Raw genomic sequence first — 10,762 nt, 5'->3', positions numbered from 1 at the left:
TGAACCAATTCATAATTTATATCTGTGCCATGGTATGGGCAATTTGATAAAATAAGAACTGTTAACAAGAAAGTATTTATTTCTTCCTCTAGCTCTCTCTTACCCTATTTACAATCTGGTAATCTGGTTTAAAATAGTTTATAGATTTATAGGACTCCTACGTGGTCAAACAAAGAACATTGAAAATATATATTTGGTATTGTCTCAAAATAATAATCTATGTTTATTTACCTAGAACCTATCTCACACATGCAAAGTATCAAGAGTCATTTGAAACTTAAAGATCCATAATAAAATTCTGAACAAGAAAAATAAAGCCTATGAACATATGCTTACAACCACTCTATAATTATCAACAAGGCTTTCTTTATGAAACTCCTGTTTCTCTTAGTTGCTGCTTTAGTTAAATCCACACAGGACCACAGAAAGGGAAACATCTCAGTTCCTGTGTAAAACACAATCTTTTCCCTCGATGGCAAGAGGAAAATTATGCTGCATAAGAATTCTTTAATATATTTGCCTTTAGAGTTTATTGACTTTGCTTCTACTGGTATTCTACCATATAGGAATAACATTCAGTTACCAAATCTGAATCCTTGCTGCTTTAAAAATCCATCCATTCAACAACAGTTTTGAATGAGTTGTATTAATTTAAGAAGTATTAAGCTAGCTGGACAGAGAGCACTAGGTCAACTAACTGTATTTTAAAGGTTTTCTTTCTTTAAAAGGGGGGAAAAGAAAATCAAGCCTAAAAACATGCACCATAGATCAGGATTCACTGACTGAAAGGTGGAGCAAATATCCCTCTGGGAAAATAAATCAAGTTAGTACTTGAATTTGTATCATCTTAGAACATCTTTCAACTTTATTTATTAGGTAGCTGAATGATTTTTATCTTATCCATGTGTAGTCATCTAGTTCTGCCTGTATCAAGCTGTTCCAGACAGCATCTCTCAGAGCAGTAGCCTGTACTGCGTTGGAAAGAGGCTACCATTGCTGAATATGGTTTTGATTTTGGAAAAGTGAGCTGTCTGTCTTTATCATGGATTAAGGTATCATTCGAAGGCACACAGTACACTTGGCTCAGAGTGGGGCAAGGTAGTCTCCATCCCCAGCAGCCCTCTAGCCAGGCTCCCCATCTGGTTCTCATAAGGCTCCCCAGCTACATTTCATCCTGTAAGCTGAAGAGACGATGCTAGATTAAAAGCAGGCCCAGCAGTGATAGGTTTCAGCAGCTGGGGCAGGTATTCTAATTATGTAACACATGTAGTCATTTCTGGTACAGAAATTGGCTTCTTACTGGTACACATTTTATTGGTACCAGTTTCTCCAAGAACAGGCATGATAAGGTAAATGACATGAACCTGCAGCAACCCATCAGGGTAAGGGAAACTTCTGTTTGTTTTGCCTCTTTTGTCCACTTCTATCTTTTAATTAAATACTAGAGGACTAGGAAATACAACCTGCTTAAACCCTTGCAGTCCCAAAGATGTCATTTCCCTGGGCAGGAGATGCTACAAGAGGACCCATATTTTCTCCACCCCATCTTGTCACTCCATTTTACACACTGCAGCCTCCACTTTGCAACAAAGCTCACCATGGCACAGATCCTCAAGCTCACACAAAGGCCCCCCAGAGCTCAGTGGGATTCAAGGGCTGCAAACTTCCTAACAGGCAGATCCTATTGCAGCACTGGGGACAATTGTACCAGAAAAATGTGATTTAGAGTTGCCATAGGTACTATTTCAAGTGCAGCATACAAAGCCATGTAGCAAGCATTACACTTGCTCAGCAATATCCTTCTGTGTATTGGGTGAAGTTACTTCCATTGTTTTTGAAATAAAAATGATTTATTTAGGCCTATGTTCAGGAATGTGTTCAAGTATAATTTTAAATATAATAAGCTAGAAATAGAAAAAAATAAATCATCTAAAGTACATTGAAATATCTGGCATGGAATTTTTCTGAAACCTTTTTAGTAGGTTTCTGACAGTAAAAACAGAGCAGAATTAATGAACATCCTAATGCAAGGAATCACATGGTTCGTCGAGTAAATAAAAGGTAAATAGTCTGTCTCAGTTGAATACTGACACTTTTAAAACACAGCCTCTCCAAAATCAAAACACAGTCAGTTTGCTGAAAGTGGTGCAAGCCAGAGGTGACTGTGTATGCTGTTTCTCTACTTTAATGGAACAAGCATCAACCCTTTATGTGTTTTCCAGATAATTTGGCTTATCAAGCAAAACACTGAATTTCTGTTGGTTTTTCTGTAACACAAACCAACACCTAGTGCTAGTGTCATGTCAGGATCTGGTCAGAGGAACAGGTATATTTGCATCAATTGTCTGCTCTGGTGTATACCACTGCAGGCCAACCTATTTTAAATCTATTTATCAGCTCCACGACTCTTTTTGCCACCCAGCCCATGAGCAGACAGTGAACTAGCAAACTGCTTTGATATACAGCAGACTTGAAAACTCCCCAAAAGTTAACTCCATCTAATAGAGAGATCTTAACAGATTTATTGGATTTCTCACTCAAACTATTGTGCCAATAAACAGAATACCTTCATGCTTGGTATGAATCTCACATTTCTCCTGAACTGCACTGGAATTCTGAACTTCCACCTGTCTGACATGAAAGGAGCATTTCACAGAATTTACTGTTTAGTGATATTTACTGGGTATTCTTTTCCCCTCTTATTCCACAGGAGGTTAAGGCTTCAAAACAGTTGAAAAAGTTCAGCAAGGGATAGCATTATACACAGTCTGTGTGCATTGTAGCCCTATATTTAAGAACACAGTTACAGTTTATTTCCATGGCCTGCTTTCTTTTTCAGCAGCTTATGTGAATTCTTTCAGGATGACATTAAATCAATCAGCTGCACCCATTGTGTTGGATTCAATATAGAACAGACCAAAGAACACAGAAGCCCAATGCCACTCTGTCTCTTAGGAATTACATGCTTGCTTAAAGTAAATTATGGTGTATTATAACACAAAAAACTGTCATGAGTTATTTGTGGCTGAACACCAAAACAAAGTAATATTTGACAACATCTGATACTCAATTGACTTCAAGATATTTGCTCCAAGGAATTAGTTGCTAACCAAAATTATTGCCATCAACTTGTTCTGTAACAAAACTTTGCAGGAAAGAAAAGCAAAGGCACTGTATGTGGCCACAAAAAGCCCCATTCTTAAGCTAACACTCAGCTGTACATTGGGTCAGCCCTCTCAGCCTCATTCACTCCACCTAAACTGAATAAACCAGGCATTTTGCTTTGGATTTGAACTCCCCTCATGCAGCCTCCAGCTCTGTGTTGATCTGTTCCTGTGCTCAGTGCCACAAGCCAGCTCTGCATGCACTCCAAACTGCTCTCATTATTTTCATTTCACCCATTTTGTTTCCCCAAGCCCTCTGGAGCCACCCTGACCAGTGTCTCTGGATGCTATCACAAGGCAAATAATATGAGGTGTAAAGGACTCCATTCCAAAAGTGGAAGAAAGTGGACTCTTGAAAAGAATGTGAATCTGTCTAGAATAAATACATTTCAAATATTATTCAAATAACTTGCTTTCATCTCTCTTTTTATTTCTTTAAAGTTAATTGGAAAGAAAGAAGGAAAGAAGTCACGAGGACACACATTCCAGGAGTCTCCTTGGTATAAATCAGGCAGCACACGCACTGCACACCAGTAACAATGAAATGACCCCTAAAAATACTGCATTTCTTGCCAAGCATAACTTCTTTGAAGACTTTAAACTTCACTGGCCAAAATTTGTGAGTTCAAAGTCCTTCTTTTCCTAGTTCAACCTGGGGCACAGTTCAGAGAATGGAAGGGCTAAAGCAATTCATCTGGGTTGATGTTTTCAGTAGAAAAGCAGGTCCAACATTTAAGAGAGAGATGCTCCTGACCTCTAAACCCCTAATTCTCCTTTGGGACTAAAACTATCAGATTCCTGTCATTAGCAATTTGGGCACATCCCTTTCCCAGCACATCTGTGGAAACTGCTCACACTTGCTGTGCTTGGCCCACTCAGATCCAGACAAGATCCAGCCTGGGGTCCTCACCAAGGCAGAGCACAAACCTGAGGACAGGGGAGCAATGTCAGAACTGACTCGTGGTGGACCCCATTTGGGCTGTACCGAACAGTACATCAACACCAGAAACCAGAATCACAGAACTTAAACAGTTTCATTTAATAATTAAGAGAAGACAAATACCACAGTCTTGTTCCTTGAGTCTTCAAGTTTACAGCTTTGCTACTGTGGCTCCTGTGCCCTTGATAGATTGGATACTAATGGGCCACAGGAAACCAAAACAGATGACTAACATTAGCCAGTAAGTGTAAGCACCAGGGAAAGCAAAACCAGGCTGCTTTTCACTCCTCCCATGTTATCCAGCTACTCAGAATAAACACAAACACTGAGAAGATTTTTCATAATTTGTACCTAAATAAAATATTATATTTGTGAGTATCACAGAGTTTATGACTGGTAAGTACTTGATACTAATAGGATAAGTGTCTGACACTCATCTGCAGTGAAAAAATGCATGAAAGAATGGGAGACAGGACTGCACAAATGTATTGAACACACCACTGTGGGTGTTACTGAAAATATGGAAAACCTTTAGATGAGAAAATGAAATAGCTGAAATATAAAATCCTTTATGTCACAAGATTTCAGAAAATAGTTCTTCTCATATGTTTTTCTTTCCACTGTTTTCTGTCAGGGGGAGGGGAAATCCCCTCTTTCCAGTCTCCTTCAAAAGAAAATGAGTGTCTTGATTCCATTGAAAACAGTTGTGTCATGAAACTGAACTCAAATTATTTGAGGAGAGAAAAATCCCAACAGTTTTTCTACCTCTTCTGTTCACAGAACTCAAGTTGTTTTGAGCAATTACTAACAAAATAGTCACACAAAGTGAAACACTTCTAAAATATCAAAATAGGCCAAACAACCCTGTCACTCTCCACACATCTTGCACACTAAACCCTTACAAATGCAAAAGAATTGGTGCCTGTATTCAGAAAAAAAATAAAATAAAATAAAATAAAATAAAATAAAATAAAATAAAATAAAATAAAATAAAATAAAATAAAATAAAATAAAATAAAATAAAATAATCTCTGCACCAAACAACAGAAAACAGCTTTGCACATAAAGGTTCCAAACTGATCTACACTGGGACAATTGTAAGGGATGTGTACCAAGAAAATAGAATTAAAGCCTTAGATTGAATGTCTGTTTTGTAGAGCTTTCAGCAGATCTGTCTCCCAGTCCAGTTCACAAAATAAGCTGCTGCCATCTTATGGAAGAGAATTTGAAAAGCACTTGGTACAAAACCAATTCTGCTCTTCCTCCTTTCCTGCATTTTTCACCTTCCTTGGTCTACTCTGTAATAACATTTTATTTTTTTAAGAATTTCCTGTCCTTGCAAAAATCTGTCTATTGTGATGAGGTATTCTTTGGGGAAGTAACATTTTCACCTCTGATTTTACAGTAACTTTCACAGCATCCAGGAAGTCAAATGGAGTAGTTTCCAAGAAAGGGAACAAACCAGCCAGGCAGTTAATCCTGACACTGCCTCAGACAGAGGTTTCTTGTAAGATAAAACAAAAGCCAGCTGGAGCCATTCAGCCACTACAGGCTAGAGTCATCAATTTTGCCCATTTTCAGGCAGTCACTTAGTGTGTTCCATCTGTGGACTTCTCTACACAGCCAGCTCAAACCAGTTTAACTAAAGGTGTGACTTAAAATGCTGAAATAAATAAAAAATAAGCCAGTCTAAACCTGAAGCCAGCATAATGGCTGAATTTCTCCATCTGTAAGTCACAAAGAGATGCATTTGCAAAACACCAGAGAGATTTTTCTTTTGTTCTGAAAGGAAATTCCTTCCACCAATTTCCATGTTACGCTTTATAGGAAAGCAAGTTTTCAGGTAAGGACTGCCTGTGAATGGAGAGTGCTCAGAAAGGCCAAGATATTCCATTTGTATGAACACAGCGCTCATGCAAGCACAGCTCTGTCGTGACCTAGGACACAATATTCAGCTTGAACATCTAAATTATTAGATTCCAAAAATCATAAATATCTTTGAAAGAAGTATGACAGGAGCCAAGTGTCCTCCTTGCCCCTCCCAAAGCAGCTAACGCTGACACTCTACCAGCAAACCTGAGCTTCCCCAGCCCTTCTGGAGCTTGCACCAAGCTGTAAAATACACTCACCAGTCAAACACCCTCTTTGTTTTATTGGACCTGAGCTCTTCTTTTTCCTCTTCTTCCTCATGAAAGAGTTCCAGGCATCACAACCCACTAGTAAGCAGGGAAGATATTAAAAAATTCCTACTGAGAATGAACAGCTACAATGCAATAACCCTACATTATTAAGCTGCACTAGCTAGATTTGGGTAGTATGCAACCAAGGCTCCTAGAACATAATGGCCATAATCCCTATTTCCCCATATGCTCCTAAATGAAGTTTATATAGAGCACCTGTGAACTATTACAGGAAAGCTACAGCTACTGAACTAGGGGGAAATAAGTGGTTGGCATCAAGGACACTAAGTGGGAACTCAGGTATGTTAGCTCAAGCTGAAGGTTTCTGTGTCCTTGTAAGATTTTATTTTAAAAAATTGTGCCCAAATACTCAAAGGGAGTTTGCCACCTAAATGCTTCTACAGCAATCAAGACCCATCTAGCACTGCCTTTGCAAGCCTCTCTATGCACTGTAGAGGACTAATGACTATGGAGAACTCAGGCTTTGGAGAGGGCCAACTGCAGGTGCCCAAGACTTCTGTATCAGTTTGGCTAGTCTGATTTAGTAGCATTTCTCAGTTATGTCTGAAAAGCTCTTCTAATGCTCATACTGACTTTAAATAAAAATTCCAGCACTTTCATGGCTCCTTATTAACTGACAGACATAAAATGTCAATAAGGAAAGAGACTGTGGTTTCAAGGGTCCACTTAGTTTCTAATCAGAGCATAAAATATTTTTTAAAATATATATATAAAAACCACATTGCCTTTTTTCTTTTCTTATACTTTTTCACTTTCCTAACAGATTCCTCCAAACACCTTCATTTTAAACAGTCTTTCTATAATGCCCAGTGTTTTCTTTGGCAAATTTGGAGAGCAGTATTTTGGATAAAAGTAAATTGCACCATAAGATGAAAATGGATTAGGAGATTTGACAGGACTTGATAGAAATCTGTTTTGCACAGGCAAAGGGAGAGTTTTTCAATAGGTCACTTAAAAGATAAAAGCTCTGGAGGAAGGAGTTCTGCTTGGTGGCAAACTCATCTAACCCTTGCAAAGCCTACAGTAGAGGCTGTGAGGGAGGCAGAAGTTACAGAGCATGAGAACACACACAAACTCTCACATCTGAAAGTTATTCTATATACATGATTAGGTATCATTTTTCATACAATACATACAAGCACTTGAGAAATAGCATAGTCCAGAAAAGAAACCTTTATGTCCATCTGACTTACAAGCATTTAGGGGGTGGGGGAGGCAAAAATGAAGGGATTCTCTCTTTAACACTTAACACAGGCCATCCCAGGTCCATAAAGCCCAGCTACCCTCCAAATCCAGCTCAGGATGAAACCTGGATCTCTACCCTTGGCTTACATGAGGGATCCTGCCAGGTAACCCAGCATGCAGGGCAGACAGGAGCCAAGTATCACCACTTTAGCTCCCAACGGGTGCAGCTAAGCAGGAGGACTCCAGTGCACACTGTGGGACAGATGTGTCCCACAGCTCTGAGGCACTGTACTGCTTACAGTACAGCTTAAAATACCAGAGGACAGGAAGGGAAAGGAAGCAGCTCGCTGTCATACTGCCTGCTAGGAAAGGCTATCTACTGATGCTACTGAGAGTATGTTTTTCCCCACCTAACAGTTCCTATCTCTCAAAAAGAAAGTTGCTCCAAGCCCTTCTACAGTTTACACATCTTCCCATGCTTTTGCAGTTCAGTGACAGAACTTGAGCAGCAATGCTTTCAGCAACACTCCAAAGCACAGCCCTGCAGAGATTAAGTTCCCTAACTTTCAAAAGCAATTCAACCATTTTCAAGCAAACATTTTGCTGTATTTCCTTCACCAACTGAGCAACAACAAAAAGGCTGGAATACTATAACGGTTTTATTCTGGCAGAAAACTAGACAAACCAGATACAGATTCACTAGCTGAACAGAACTCAGTTCCTGTCATGTATCTCAGTTGTTCCTATCCTTTTGTTTCCAGCAATACACAAAGCCACACGGAGCAGGAGGCTTCATCTTTTCCTGGCTGATGACTGACAGTAAAAAATATGTATGTCCACTAGCATTGATAACATTATGTTTCTTTGTAGTATGAAGCTTAAAAATGGAAATTTCACCACAAAATCTTCTGTTCATTAAGACCTGCCCAACAGCTCTCACCTCTAATCGCCAGTTCCCAGATGCACTGAAAATTATGCAGTAAGTTTGATGTCTCACAATCCGTGTTCTGAAATGTACCTGTGTTTTGCTTTAATTGCATTAACATACAATTAACATAGGTTACATAGCCACATAGGTTTTCATACCTCTTATAGCTAAATTTCCACAACCACAAAAAGCACAAGAAACAGTGCTGTTAACTTGGAACCACTAACAATTTGCATGGTATGACATGACCCCAAGACCTCCTCTCCTGAGAGAGGTAAGCAGTGAGGAACAGCTACTTCAGAAGAATCTCATCTTTCACTCCCCACAGGAGTTAACAGTGTTTCTCCCCCCTGTATTCTGACACAATAGCAGGCTTGCTGCAGCAGCGTTCCTGTCATTGTGCAGCACATGCGGCACCAGCAGCAGCACTTACTGAACAGTCAGGAATTGACTCCTCTGAGCAGTGCAACACATCAGTCTCTGTGGCGCAATCGGAGAGCGCGTTCGGCTGTTAACTGAAAGGTTGGTGGTTCGAGCCCACCCAGGGACGGAGCAGATCCCTTTTGAAGGCCAAAAAGGACCTCATGAAGCCCAGTAAGGGAGAGTGCCAAGTCCTGCCCCAGGAAAGGAATAACCACAGGCACCAGTACATGTTATGGGCACCCCCCTGGACAGCAGTTTCCCAGATATGGACCTGTCACAATGACACTTTGCTGACTTGTGTTCACTTAGTCTATGCCAGAACCCCCAGGTCCATTTCTGGGGAAAACTTAACTCTTCAAAGAATATTCTGAGTTGGAAGGCACCCAAAAAGTTCATCAAAATCCAATTCCTGCCCTGCACAGGTCAGCCCCAAGAGGCATACCATGGACCTGAGAGTATTGTCCAAACACTTCTTGAACTCTGTCAGGCTTGGTGCTGTGACCACTACCCTGGGGGCCTGTTCCAGTGTCCAGCCACCCTCTGGGTGAACCTTTTTCTAATATCCAACCAAATCCTCTCCTGACAACTTTATAGCAGTCTCTCAGGTTCATTCCATCTTGCTTCCATAAGCATCCTTACTCCTGTTCTTCTGGATGACACCTGCCCACAGGCTTAGCATGCATCTATCTATCTTCCTGATATCTAACCTGAACTAAAATAATTATGTCTACAGCTGAACTTCAAGATATGATAGATAATCCCTGATATAAAATGTCTATACATTTACATAGTTATTAAATTGTATTAATACAAGTATTGTTAGCTATATTAAATATACTTACTATACCATGCATTATAATAGTTTCTGTTTTGTGTACACAATGTATTACACATTATTAAAACTGTCTTCAAAGTTTGGAGAGGTGCTATTGCTCTTCCCTGAACCCCAGTTCACAGCTTCACTCCTAATCCTAAGTAGCTACTTCTGGACTTTCTCATTACTGCTAAAGAACAACTTTCATACTGTCAACATCTGGATAGCCACATTCCTCAGAAAGTACAGCCTGACAAGCATTAGGAACTGGGAACCAAGCACTCCTGTCAAAAGGATCCAAGCAGACTTATTACCAGATGCTAGTAAATCCAGAGCTGATGATACACAGAAAACACTAGAAGAGTTTCCTTCCAATCATGATTTAACACTTCTATTTTAAAACTCTTCTGAGGTTGCTTTAAGCTTCTAAAATAAAGAACTAGAGCCCAGAAATTCTAGAAGTTGACTGGGAGTTTTGCTATCATTGCACATAAAACATGCATAGATGTTACAGAAACTGGGAGCATAAGAAAAAGAAATATTTACTCACTGTGACCATTTTCACTCTAACAAAAGGACCAGATGTTACTCAGGCACAAGGATAAGGACATTTCCATTAAATCAATCACAGAACACACACATGCAGTAGTTTGAAAACACATCTTCAAAGTTCTTTGCCCATATAACACTTCATAAATTTTTAATTAAGGTATCACAGGTACTTAAAAACAAAGGGTGGAGAAACAAAAAAAAAAAAAACCAAAAAAAAAAAAAAAAAAAAAAAAAAACCAAACAAACAAACAAAAAAAAACAAAAAAAAAAAACTTCGAAGTTTCAATGAAGAGCTTCTCCCTTTTTCCCACTCCGCTGGACAGTGGCCAGGAAAAACACCTTCTATTTTGCCCTTCAAGGCTCAGTTAGGTCTGAAATGTATGTAGTGATTTGTCTGGCAAGATGAAAAGGTCCTGCTCATGCTAATGCTGCTTATTGATGCTTTCATCAATAAGGCATTACTAAGGCATCAGTAAGGCAAGCAGGACAGCAAGACACAAACCTACCACAGGGGCTTGGGACAGGATGGATGCAACACCATAATCACTTGCATCA

The 10,762-nt window shown here is 39.5% G+C and overlaps 1 non-coding gene across 1 annotated transcript; it reads left to right on the top strand.

Moving 5' to 3' along the window:
- The first annotated feature begins 8,894 nt into the window (after window positions 1-8,894).
- TRNAN-GUU (transfer RNA asparagine (anticodon GUU)) lies at window positions 8,895-8,968 on the top strand. The gene has a single exon. It is a non-coding gene; the product is annotated as a tRNA-Asn (tRNA).
- The last annotated feature ends 1,794 nt before the right edge of the window (window positions 8,969-10,762 follow it).

The sequence above is a fragment of the Oenanthe melanoleuca genome, chromosome 2 (genome assembly GCF_029582105.1).
Source record: "Oenanthe melanoleuca isolate GR-GAL-2019-014 chromosome 2, OMel1.0, whole genome shotgun sequence".
Taxonomy (NCBI): Eukaryota; Metazoa; Chordata; class Aves; order Passeriformes; family Muscicapidae; genus Oenanthe; species Oenanthe melanoleuca.
This window is presented reverse-complemented; position numbering and strand designations above follow the sequence as displayed.